This window comes from Schistocerca nitens, chromosome 5 (assembly GCF_023898315.1).
Source record: "Schistocerca nitens isolate TAMUIC-IGC-003100 chromosome 5, iqSchNite1.1, whole genome shotgun sequence".
In the NCBI taxonomy this organism is placed as follows: domain Eukaryota; kingdom Metazoa; phylum Arthropoda; class Insecta; order Orthoptera; family Acrididae; genus Schistocerca; species Schistocerca nitens.
The window spans coordinates 298,033,482-298,047,798 of NC_064618.1; the positions used below are offsets into that span (position 1 = coordinate 298,033,482).

Consider the following 14,317-nt stretch of genomic DNA (forward strand, 5'->3'; position numbering starts at 1 on the left):
AGATCTTGTACATTTCTGCAGTCTGCTTCATGGTAATAGATGATAGAACTCGTATATTAATTAAACAATGACAGAAAACTTTGGACTAAATAACCAACAGTAGAGTTGTTGTTACCTTTAAATTTAATTTGTTTTCCTCTTGACCTTCTTGAGAAGTAAGCTTCTTGTTCTCGTAGTCATATGTTCGAAGATTGGTTTGACGTAGGTGTCCGCCCTACTCCGTACTCTGCAGGTCTCTTCATCACTGCATAACGACTGCCTTCAAGATTACTGAGCTGCAGCTGGTAGTTTCCGCCTTATGGATATTTTACCCTTCTAAAAAGCTGCAGGTATAAGACATTCGCCAATACCGCTGTTTAGCTAGATAAAGAATATGCCTAGCTAATTTGCAAAACTGTGGAAAAGCCAATGTCACTGGTTCCTACCTAGATATCGTAAGGAATTCGAACCGCATTGCGTTGTCAAAGACACGCGAAGATCCGATTTCTTTACATTTTGATTTATGTTCTTATCGCGTGCCGTTGTCTGAGCAGCCAACTGTCAGAAAGGTATCTACTAACACCTCGGAGCAATCGCAGTTCCTGAATACAGGAACACAGCAATCAACAAGTGGCTATACCACTCCATCCTTCTTCTCCCACCCGAAGTGGACAAGACGCCTCTGACCGCATTTTTCAGCCCACACAGTGTATAGCTCTTTATTCACATGAAGTGTTGAGTGCTATTGACAAGGGATTTCAGATTGATTCCGTATTTCTGGATTTCCGGAAGGCTTTTGACACTGTACCACACAAGCGTGCTTATGGAATATCGTCTCAGTTATGTGACTTGAATTGTGATTTCCTGTCAGTGAGGTCACAGTTCGTAGTAATTGACGGAGAGTCATCGAGTAAAACAGAAGTGATTGCTGGCGTTCCCCAAGGTAGTGTTATAGGCCCTTTGCTGTTCCTTATCTGTATAAACGATTTTGGAGACAATCTGAGCAGCCGGCTTCGGTTGTTTGCAGATGACGCTGTCGTTTATCGACTAATAAAATCATCAGAAGATCAAAACAAATTGCAAAACCGTTTAGAAAAGATATCTGAATGGTGCGAAAAGTGGCAATTGACCCTAAATAACGAAAAGTGTGAGGTAATCCACATGAGTGCTAAAAGGAATTTGTTAAACTTCGGTTACACGATAAATCAGTCTAATCTAAAACCGTAAATTCAACTAAATACCTAGGTATTACAATTACGAACAACTTAAATTGGAAGGTACACATAGAAAATGTTGTGGGGAAGGCTAACCAAAGACTGCGTTTTATTGGCAGGACACTTGGAAAATGTAACAGACCTACTAAGGAGACTGCCTACACTACGCTTGTCCGTCCTCTTTTAGAATACTGCTGCGTGGTGTGGTACCCTTACCAGGTAGGACTGACGGAGTACATCGAAAAAGTTCAAAGAAATGCAGCACGTTTTGTATTACTGCGAAATATGGGAGAGAGTGTCACAGAAATGATACAGGATTTGGGCTGGAAATCGTTAAAAGAAAGGCGTTTTTCGTTGCGACGGAATCTTCTCACGAAATTCCAATCACCAACTTTCTCCTCCGAATGCGAAAATATTTTGTTGACACCGACCTACATACGGAGGAACGATCACCACGATAAAATAAGGGAAATCAGAGTTCGTACAGAAAGATATAGGTGTTCATTCTTTCCACGCGCTATACGGGATTGGAATAATAGAGAATTGTGAAGGTGGTTCGATGAACCCTCTGCCAGGCACTTGAATGTGATTTGCAGAGTATCCATGTAGATGTAGATGTAGATGAAGCATCCGGCAATCAATGAACACTAGCAACCCAAGACGCATGTCGAAATAACCGAAGCATTAGCTATCAATTTGCACTGATTGGTTGTTCCGTAAGTTCTTGGTAGAATATTTTATAAATTAGGAATGAAAACACACACAACACTTGTGTAATATTCTGTAATATTTATTATTTATTTCACGACAAAAAGTTTCTGAAAAACAATTGGAAACAATAAAAATAGATTAAGAATGTGCATTATGTGATGAGATCGCCACTAAATACGTGGGAACGTCTAACCTCTTTTCTAGGGCCCCACCAGCGAAAGACACGAAGTATTAAACAATTTCAAGAAGAAAATCAGGTATTATAATCTTACTGCAATCCGATCAGACAAAGGAAATGGTGTTGTCTTGATGAACAAATGTAACTGCGTTAACAAAGTGGAAGATTTCTTAATCTCCACCAACTTCCAACAGATACAGAAAGACCTTCAGATCGTATAATGATAAAATTAAAACTGTTGTTACGCAGTACAAAAATATAATATTAGACTTGATGCCTACTTTCTCACCAACATAAATCCTATAGCTCTCAGACTGCATGACATCCCTAAACTCCATAATGATAATATACCAATCCGCCCTGTGGTGTCTGCATTCTCAGCTCCATGTTACAAATTAGCCAGAGAGTTAACTTACCTGATCAAGATCAAAACTTTTTTAGATATGTTGATGATATGTTGTGCTTATGACAGATGAGAAATTTCTCAAGCAACTAAATCCCAAACACAATGGAGTTTAGATATGTTGATGATATGTTGTGCTTATGACAGATGAGAAATTTCTCAAGCAACTAAATCCCAAACACAACAGTGTAAAATTCACAATGGAGTTTGGAGGAAAACGCATATATTATTTAGATCTAACCATAGACAAAAGTGACGATGCTTAGTTTCAAGATTTGTAGGAAACCTACCATCACAGATATTGTAATACCTGCCAATTCTCAACTCCAATGACCCATATAGATGCTGTCTTTCACTCAGTGATAGATCACCTAATGTCCATCCCCATGACAATTTCCAAATGGAATTAAATAAAATCATACATATATCTTCAAACAGTGGGCTACTCCTCTACCTCGGTGGACACCATAATGCACAGAAAGCGGAAACAACAGGTGTACTCTCTTATTTCACCCTATTCTAGACTCACCACCTCAAGAAAGCAATAAATGGTGCACCATGTCATATTTAGGGAAAGTCTCGCCAGATATAGCCAGAAAGCTTAAATCCAGGAAAGTAAAAATATCGTTTCATGTGCACGACGCTGTTCCACACTTTTTTCTTGATGGTAAAGACATATTCCAGCTTTGAAAAAGAGCAGAATATATAAAATCATTTGTAATTGTGGTAAATTCTATACGTGTCAGTCTGACAGGGCAATATGCACGTGCTTGAAGGAAAATCACAAAAGTTGGAACTTAGAAAAGGAGGTTCTACCTTCACAGACCACCTGCTTAAATGAGGCCTTAGATACACTGTGAAACATGAAGTATTACTTCAGATCCATAAGGGAAGGAAGATGAACTTTCTTAAAATAACAGAAATTAATAAACACATGTTCATCAATCAGCCTGAGCTTAGTAGTGCATGACCAGACACAACTCCCTTATTCGCCACGTCTAGCTGCAGATACAACTCATAATTCCCAACCAGGCCACGTTGTAAATTACTTCTTTCACTCACATGCCCCTTTTTCCTTTGCTTCAGTTACTATAATTTCTATTATTGTGTTTAAAAAATTTCACTTTGTATTATCACATCTGTTTCACTTTACCTGCTTGATCTCACCAGTGTAACTTATACGTTTGTAGTTTAGAACCTATTAAAGACTAGATTATTTTGTTCAACCACGCCTGTGGAACATGTCAGCCAAGTTTCTTGTTCTATTTATTTTCTTCTATGAACAACTGGTATAATTTGTCACATTTTATCTTAGTTAAACAACCTTAATCGCATTTACACTGAAATAATCCCGCTAGTTTTATTCCTAAATCCAACCGTAACTTTTTTCATGTCTATAAATGGAGATACTCTGTAGGTTCAAAAGTTTAAAATCTCTGATCCAACAAAATTTCACTGCACCACATACTTATCTTTGTATCTGATATTGGCGTAACAGCCGGAAACAGATTTGTTAGATAAATAATAAATATTGTAGAATATTGTATCAGTGTTTTCAATCATAAAGATGCCAACCTTTAAAAAATAATTATAATAATCATTTATATATTTATATTCACCAAAAAACGCCAGTCCAAAACTGTGTTTGATTTTATAGTAATTGTAAAGCTAAAAGCAATGTGGTCCATTGCAATGTAAAGTTGTTGCTAACACACACTATAAAAGTCCTCTACGGCATTCATAACTGTGATTCAAATGAATGATACGAGCTCTAAAAAGTGATCAGGAGTCAATGAGATACCATCGAAGATAGTTAGATCAGTGAAACGCCAAAGAAGTGAAAGGTAATTTTATCTGTTTCCCAGAATTACGAAGTGAGGAAAACAAAAACAGATTTCCATCACATTGCCGGCGAAGGAACTTGTGACAGGGAATACCAAAATGTATTCCAGATTCTTCCCGACCTTAAATAGCCGACATGAAGAACCCAGAAGGTATTTTTTTAGTGCTGCTGATGGAGCTACGAGCAAGAAACTGTCCCCAGTGGTTAGAAAAAAGCATAGGTCACACCCATTTACAAGAGGACCAGCAGAAGCAATCGACAAAACTACCGTCCAATATCCCTGACATTCATCAGCTGTAGAATCTTACAACATATTCCAACTACAAATATAATGAGGTACCTTGAACACAATTACCTCCTCCACACCAAACCGGCATACATTTCGAAAATATCGATCATGTGAAACCAAAGTCGCGCTTTTCTCACGTAATGTCTGGAAAGCCATGTATCAAGGCACTTAGATGCAGGGTGTTCCTAGACTTCTGAAAGGCATTTGACTCACAAGGGAACCTCCCCATCGCACCCCCCTCAGATTTAGTTATAAGTTGGCACAGTGGATAGGCCTTGAAAAACTCAACACAGATCAATCGAGAAAACAGGAAGAAGTTGTGTGGAACTATGAAAAAAATAAGCAAAAACTAGTACAAACCGAGTAGTCCATGCGCAAGATATGAAACATCAAGGAGAATGTGAGCGCAGGAGCGCCGTGGTCCCGTGGTTAGCGAGAGCAGCTGCGGAACGAGAGGTCCTTGGTTCAAGTCTTCCCTTGAGTGAAAAGTTCACTTTCTTTATTTTCGTAAAGTTATGATCTGTCCGTTAGTTCATTGACATCTCTGTTCACTGTAATAAGTTTAGTGTCTGTGTTTTGCGACCGCACCGCAAAACCGTGCGATTAGTAGACGAAAGGACGTGCCTCTCCAATGGGAACCGAAAACATTTGATCTCAAGGTGATAGGTCAACCGATTCCTCCACGGGAAAACACGTCTGATATATTCTATACGACACTGGTGACGGCATGTGCGTCACATGACAGGAATATGTTCTCGACCCACCTAACTTGTACACTTGGCGAATGGGTAAAAAGATTCTTCTACCTTGCACGATTTAGGTTTTCTTGTGGATGTGGTAATCACTCCCAAAAAAGTGATGAAAACATAAGAGTTTGTCACATAAACTGCAACAAATGAATGCAACAGTTTCACCGTCGCACAGTCTTCCCTGTGCTCTGTCAAAACATATGTTTTTAACGTTTTCAAATTTTTACTTGTGTAAACCATCAAATCCTGGATATGTCCAATCAAATCTGAACATGTCCTGGAATTTTGGGGAGCGAAGTCGATTATGTGTGAGTGCCTGAACTTTGATAATTGACACACGATCACGTAAACAACACTGCTCTGTGTACCTGTGCAGCTTCGCAAAATCATAGAATATTTTCACAAAGTATTTCACTTGCCGAAAACCAAACACATCTAACGGTTGCACAAGAGGTGTATATCCTGGAGGAATGGTAATCACATCTACTCCCACACTAAAATTGTCTGAAAATAAAAAATTAAACTTTTCACTCGTGGGAAAACTTGATACAAGGACCTCTCGTTCCGCAGCTGCTCACGCTAACCACGGGACCACGGCGCTTATGCGCTCACATTTTTCTTGATGTTGCTTATCTTACGCATGGACTTCTCAGTTTGTATATTTTGCTTATTTTTTTCATAGTTCCACACAACTTCTTCCTGTTTTCTCGATTGATCTATGTTCAGCTTTTCAAGGCCTATCCACTGTGCCAACTTATAACTAAATCTGATGGGGGTGCGATGGGGAGGTTCCCTTGTCAGTGCCACACATACACTTATTATCCAACGTACGATCATATGAGGTATCAAACGACATTTGCGACTTGATTGAAGTCGCATCTTGATAAGAATTGAAAATGGTGTAGGGATTGGGCACTCGATTTAAATGTCGAGAAATGTAAGATTGTACACTTCACAAAACGAAAAAAACGGAGTACGCTACCACTACAATATCAGTGAGTTACTGTTGGAATCGGGCAACTCATACAAATATCTGTGTGCAACTATATACAGGAATTTGCTATGGAAGTATCACATAGCATCAGCCGTAAGTAAAGCAGATGGCAGACTGCAGTTCATTTGTAAAATGCTACAGAAATATAATCGGTCTACAGTGGAGACTGCATTCGTGCGACCAATCCTAGAATATTACTCAAGTGTATGGGATCCATACCAGATAGGACTAACACGGAATATTGCACGGATACAAAGAAGAGCAGCACGAATGATCACAGATTCGTTTGACCTGTGGGGGAGCGCCATAGAGATGCTGGAAGAACTGAACTGGCAGACGCTTGAGGATAGACGCAGACTATACCGTGAAAGCCTAATTAAATGTTTCTAGAACCAACTTTAGAAGGTGAATCTAAGAATATACTGCAGTCCTGTACGTATCAATCCCATAGGAGTCACGAAGACAAGATCAGACTAATTGCAGGGCTCGTAGAAGCTTTTAAGCAGTCACTGATTCTGCGCTCCATGCTTGAATATAACGCGAAGAAGCCGTAATAATCGGTACAATGGGACGTATTTTCTGCCACGCACTTCACAGTACATGTGCAGAGAATAGATGTAATCTTTTCTTCATGTAATCCAACAAAGAACCTCCTTGGTTTATGGACGAATTCATCCGCCTGGCTTCGTATTCCGCCCGTCTCCATCTCGTTTTAATTGCGGTTATAATCTCTGCATAAAAGGCAATGTGCCGACTGGCTGACTCACTAATGACTCAACATCACCCAGCCCAAACCACTAAGGATAGAAACTTGAAATTTGTAGGGGGTGTTCATCTCATACGTTAGGCGTCATTTAAGATGGGAGTTTTCGAAATTCCAGCCCTAAGGCGGTGAAATAAGGGACGAAAGGTTTTTTAAAATATGTCGCTAGTAAGGCAATTTTGAAGCTAGATCTACGAAAATTGGTATTTGATTTCTCGGTCAGAAATAAAGAAACACGTGTTTCATCATTTTTGGACATTTAAACATATAGTGGGCCAATTTTTTGAAAAATAAATCATTATTAAAGAATTAATAAAGTACTTTTAAAGCTACATATATGAAAATCAGTATTTGACTTCTCTGTTGGAAATAAAAAAAATGCGTGTTTCAGTTTTTTTGTAAATTCAACCCCTAGCCGGCCGCGGTGGTCTAGCGGTTCTGGCGCTGCAGTCCGGAACCGCTGGACTGCTACGGTCGCAGGTTCGAATCCTGCCTCGGGCATGGGTGTGTGTGATGTCCTTAGGTTAGTTAGGTTTAAGTAGTTCTAAGTTCTAGGGGACTTATGACCTAAGATGTTGAGTCCCATAGTGCTCAGAACCATTTTTGAACCAATTCAACCCCTAAGGCGGTGAAATAGGAGGCTAAAGTTTTAACGGAAATATCTCATTATGAAAGCATTTTCGAAGCTAAATCTATGAAATGTCCAAATGTATGTGAATTCCTAAGGGACCAAACTGCGGAGGTCATCGGTCACGACTTAAAACAACTGAAACTAACTTATGCTAAGAACAACAAACGCACCCATGCCCGAGGGAGGACTCGAACCTCCGGCGGGAGGGGCCGCGCAATCCGTGACATGGTGCCTCAAACCATCGGCAATCAACGCAAATTTGTATTTGGCTTCTCGATTAGAAATAAAAAATAACCTTTTTCAGTATTTTTGGAAATTCAACTTGTAAGTCGCTCGTACCAATCCATCTACTCCCAGTTGCCCATCCTCACTCACTCATCCAGCCCAATCATTGTCCTTGTATCTTTGTTTCTCTCTGTTATTGTCTCCTGTGCCACAGCCACAACCCCTTCGTTCTGACCAACTGCCACTGTTTTCTCTCACTGTCACGGTCTCCTTCTTGTTCTCTCTTACTGCTACTATCTCATTCAGTTCTTCCCGTTGCTGCTGTCTCTTCTCGTCGTCATTATCTCCCTCTTCCTCGTTTTAATTGTCATAGACTCTGTCTCTCATTATCACTGGCTGTCATCCACTTTCTTCTTCTCCTTTCTCCTGTCCCACTGACACTGTCTCCTTCCCTCTTTTCCTAGCACTGCTATGTCACTGTCACTATACTCTACTCTCACTGTGTCCCTCTCTGTCTCACACACTACCATTGTCTCCTTCGCTCTTTCTATACCACAGCACTGTCTACCATCTTCCCGTATTTATTATTTTTCCGTCTTTTTGCCACTGCCATCTTCTTCTCTCTCAGCACAAAAATGTGCGAATGTATTTACGTGCCGAAATTTTTGGGAATTTTTTTAAAGGGGCTGAGGAAGGTAGAATGAGGCAGAGTCTTTTAAAGAGCAGCAGTTTTTGTGGTCCCATAGGAGCATTTTTCCGTTGGTAAATTAAATAGTTATTGCCTTCCTCTAGGACAGTGGTTCCAAACCTGGGGGTGATTACCCTCCGAGGGGTAAATGAAATTTTCCGATTGGTAAAAACTAAACGATTCGCTTCTATTTCAGTCACGAAAGTAAATTATTTTCAAAAGGTCATTGCCATTATCACAATTTAGTAAGACTCTAACACTGATTATATAAGTTATCAGTAGCTACTTTTTCTCAGTTAGCAGCATTAATCCGGTGGAGGTTATAGGTTCCTCTACTTGCCAGGTTAGCCGAGAGCGGTAATGCTCTGCTTCCTGGACTCTGGTAGGCGCGCCGGTACCGGATCGAATCCGCCCGGCGGATGAACGACGAGGGCCGGTGTGCTGGCCAGCCTGGATGTAGCTTTTAGGCGGTTTTCCACATCCCACTAGGTGAATACCGGGCTGGTCCCCACGTCCCGCCTCAGTTCCACGTCTCGCAGACATCTGAAACACGTTCGCACTCTTTCATCACTTACACTGGATGCAGACAGTTGGGGCACACTGATTCCGTCCCGTGGGTGCGGGGGGGGGGGGGGGTACGGGGTGGCGACAGGAAGGGCGTCCGGTCACCCCTTAACATTAACCATGCCGTATCCCATTGTAACCTTACCGACTATGCGAAAACTATGGGACAAAGGCAAAAGCGATGGATGGATGGATGGATGTTATAGGTTCCTCTCATAGTCCACCCACTACACATACATGTAGTTGTTTGTCCCGTACATTGCTGATGATAAAAGTGAGACCTGTACGTAACAAATGCTAAATATCTCGAGCAGATGTGTTCTCCAAGTTGTAGATAGTATCAGCAATCGTCCAGAAATTGCTTCATTACATGGTTTGAAACAGGTTAATGAAGTAATTGACAGTGCAACACAACAGTAACTATGTAAGGATGTACACAGTATTATTATTGTTGTTATTATTATTATTATTATTAGACTGGTTAGACACAAAACATTAGCAGTCTGAAGTCGTCCAATTTGTGCCAGTTCAGAAGTAAGGAGTCCAACAAAAAAAGAAACAGTGAGTATATTGCACACATCTGAACAAGTTTAATTTTAAACGGGTTTGCAGTGTGCGGTTCAAGCAGATGCTACGATGGAGAGGAGCAACACAAGGAAATATGTTTCGTAACGAGTTCTACCCACACTGTGGATAGTTTGCTTTCTTATCTGAGAAGGAGTTGTAGGTAGCACTTGCGATGCACCACAAATCGCTTTGTCATTCTAACACACACGCACACACGCACGCACGCACACACTAAATATCATTCGTCTTTCCCATCTTTCATCATTTTAAAAATAAAAGTGTTCCAAGAAAAGTCTTTCAATCTACAGGTTAGTTAGATGCTAAAGTTGGTGATAATGTGGGAGATGGGGGGGGGGGGGGGGGTGGTAATCGTCTAAGAAAGATTGGGAACCGTTGGTCTAGGACGACCTTTTAGACTCTTATGTCTTTGACAGTGCCAGTGTATCAACAATTTGTGTGACTTCTACGTTGTTCTTGTAGTATCTCTTAACAGGTATCGTGAAGAGAACCTTTACTTTCTGCAAAAACGTATACCGTTTGGTACAGGTTTTCAGGTCATTGTTATGAATTATCAAAAATGGTTCAAATGGCTCTGAGCACTATGGGACTCAACTGCTGAGGTCATTAGTCCCCTAGAACTTAGAACTAGTTAAACCTAACTAACCTAAGGACATCACACACATCCATGCCCGAGGCAGGATTCGAACCTGCGACCGTAGCAGTCGCGCGGTTCCGGACTACGCGCCTAGAACCGCTAGACCACCGCGGCCGGCTATGAATTATCAACGGCTATAAAAATACGCTTTTCCGCTGTTGTATGAGAACACAAGTTACTTCGCAAAGTTTCTTCACGTCCTATAACGTAACGTGCATGTTTCGTAGCCTAGTTTCTTCGTTGTACTGCAGATTGTTTTTAACCGTTCGCCGGTGTTCCTCGTTGATGACGTACTGTAACGTTAAGCGGCTCTCGGGCGCCAGTGTTTGCTCTGTGCGGCTCTGTCTGCCGATGAAGGCTTCAGGAAGCGACTTACCACTCGCGCACTCCTGTGGCTTCCGACAGTCGTAATCACTTTTGTCTCGTGAGCCTGCACGTGGAGTAGACCCACAGTAAGCGCGGTATTTGCCGAATAACTCTGGTCCGGTGTAGGTCTGCTGCGTTGTTTGCACTTACTTACTTACTGCGGTAGGTTATGTTTCGCATTCACATATAAAGATCATCGGGCTTCCTTCTTCGGATTTCTTAGACTTGTAGAGTAGAATTAGATTCCTCTTATCATACCACATCTTTAACGGAACGAGTTAACTGTAGGGTTCTGCCTCGTCATGTGGATCTACGACAGGAAGCAGTTCCAATCTTACATAATCTGTTTTCATGTTTATTTTTTTAAGTAGCGGTAACTGTGGTGTCACTGCCAGACACCACACTTGCTAGGTGGTAGCTTAAATCGGCCGCGGTCCATTAGTACATGTCGGACCCGCGTGTCGCCACTGTGTGATCGCAGACCGAGCGCCACCATACGGCAGGTCTCGAGAAACGTACGAGAACTCGCCCCAGTTGTACGACGACGTTGCTAGCGACTATACTGACGAAGCCTTTGCTCTCATTTGCCGAGAGACAGAATAGCCTTCAGCTAAGTTAATGGCTACGACTTAGCAAGGCTCCAATTGTCACAGTGCATGTATCTTACGAGTCTCATTTGTATAGTCAAGAGAGATGTATCACAAGGATTGATTAAAAGTTAAGTATATTCCACAGACGTATTTTCTTTATAGCAGTCATAACGTATCCTGTTCCAGACTTGACGCCAGTCGGCGTGTGTGTACGCGTGCCTTTCGGCTTCCTCCTCAGTGTGGCGTGACTAGCTTGTTACGCCACAACAGTAACAATCTATCGACCATAAACGTTAAACTGAAATTCTTCCAACCTCTGTACACACATCCTGATAAGGTGTGAGTTACCAGCTTGATGTAGAGTTGTACTGCTCCAAGTTTAACACGAAAGATAAAGAAGGTAATAGTGTCAATGGAAACAAGTTTCATGCACTGCATAGGATAGATAAAGGATAATTGTTGGAAAAAATTGTTGCTGTATTGCGTTTTGGAGCATTTGCAAAGATACTATGCTTCTCAGACATAGGTTTTGTACACATAAATGACTTAACTCCGAAATGATAATTACACAGGATACAGTATGATTTCTGATGTGGAATTATCGCCGTTTGTTCGTCTGCAGACAGTGACGATAGTGAATATGGATTCGCCTGACTAAATTGGCGCTCAGTCTGAGGACTTTATGGTACACGCAAAGGCGTCAACGCAACTGCACAAAATAATGGTTAATTTGGAACGCTACACGGAAGCAGCTTCGACCGAACTATTTCTGGTGAGATGCCAGCATGATCGCGCGGCACATAAACGATATACGAAGCTGGCTCAAAAGAAACTTACTGATTGTTTCAGTGTATAAAACTCAGATCGGATGCGGCGAAGTGAGGACTGAATGGAGGGTGATCGATGACAGTGAACCCAGGGTGTCGGATTGTTGCAGGTGTCACAGCGCTCGTGTGTGATCTGCCAACATCTGATCAACATTTATGAGGAAATAATGAATAATTTGGGTGTTTACGTGAAAATAAATATAAAGTGTGTGTTTATGGCATTTAGCCAATGACATTCTAATATCGAGATGGCCTAGTCCAGATAGACGAGATTCCACTTTAATCTCACACGGAGTACATAGGGAGTTTTAAAATTTGGAAACGCCTTTTCTTTCTCCGTAAATCAATGTTGACCGACCACATGAACTCGTTTGTCTTCTCACGTACAGTGCACTACTACTCGGTGATCATTTCAGCCAACATTAAAAGCTTTGTTGATGTCTTGCAACTGCCGGCCGCGGTGGCCGAGCGGTTCTAGGCGCTTCAGCCCGGAACCGCACGACTGCTACGGTCGCAGGTTCGAATCCTTCCTCGGGCGTGGATGTGTGTGATGTCCTTAGGTTAGTTAGGTTTAAGTAGTTCAAAGTTCTAGAGGACAGATGACGTCAGATGTTAAATCCCATAGTGCTCAGAGCCATTTGAACCTTTTTTTTTTTTGTCTTGCAACTATGAGAGTATGCTGAAAAGTAATGCCCCTTAATTTTTAGTGTGAGAACTCTTAAACCGTTTTAAATAAAACAAACATTATTAAATTCTACAAATTTATTTCTCAATACAGTCACCATGGCGACGAATACATTTCCCCAACGAGAGACCAGTTTGTTGATAACATTACTGTAGAAAGTTTGTCTTTGTTGAAGGAGCCACATTCTCACCTCTGACTGCACCGCTTCGTCACTATCAAAGTGAAGTCCTTCAAAGTGTCCTTGAGCTTTTGGAAACAGATGCGGCCAAGTCACAACTGTACGGAGGGTGATCGATGACAGTGAACCAAAGGCGTCGGATTGATGCAGCGCTCGTGTGTGATCTGGATTGTCATGCTGAAGGAGAGGGTATTCCATTTGTGGACAAACTCTTCTGCGTTTAGAAATTCGGTTGCAGCACGCTCTTTCTCGCGCATCAACGTAGTTACGTTACACACCTCCATGGTTTTTTTTTATGTCCCATACTCCGAGGAGCTTAGGGGACGATGCGGGAGACCCGCACCGCCGTACTGGGCAAGGTCCTAACGGAGGTGGTTTACCATTGCCTTCCTCCGACCGTAATGGGGATGAATGATGATGACGACACAAACCCAGTCATCACGAGGCAAGAAAAATCCCTGGCCCTGTCGGAAATCGAACCCGGGACCCCGTGCGCGGGAAGCGAGAACGCTACCGCAAGACCACGAGCTTCAACCGCCATGTAATATGCTACAATTAGTAACCATCTAGCGGCAGTGGGCTGCAGATATGTAGACATGAGGAATAAAGATGTTTAACGTTAATAATGTTTGTTTTATTTGAAAAGATTTAGGAGGTTTCACATAAAAAATTAATTTTTGCTTACTTAGGGAAATTGTGGTTAACAATATGCGTCGCTTCAAAACGAACGGCAGCATTTACTCGTTCAACACTCGACAGAAAAACGGTTTCGACTTGGATAACACGTCCTTAATCATTGCACGGAGAGCAGTGCATTTTTCAACAGGTCCCATTTCAATAGACTTCCAATAGGGCCGAAAAATGTGTGGGATGATGCCCCCATTTTTAAATCTATGCTGAAAAGCATCCTTATGGCATTTCGTTTGTTTGTTCGTTTGTTTGTTTAGTATCTGTTGTTGGAGTGACGTAGGTGTTCGCAAGGGTAAGCGGGGAAGAGGGATTAGGGGGGGATTTGCTCCCCCGAACCCCGAAATTGAAGTTTTTATTCACTACAGACGTCTGATAGACTTCTAGCAGTGATCGCCTGTGATTCTATTAAACTTGGGCTTCGGCCCAGATGGTCCCGGTAAGCCTCTTCCTAGTTGTAACGGACGAAGCTGAACGCTCCGATTCACAGTCCATTAGCTGAAAGTTATGCAGCGTGATAGCCGCGTCTGC

General features: G+C 41.8%; 1 protein-coding gene across 2 annotated transcripts in view; it reads left to right on the forward strand.

The window, feature by feature from the left end:
• Positions 1–14,317, forward strand: part of LOC126259235 (myosin heavy chain 95F) — a 399,009-nt gene that overhangs the window by 31,016 nt on the left and 353,676 nt on the right. The gene's annotated exons all lie outside the window — the stretch shown is intronic.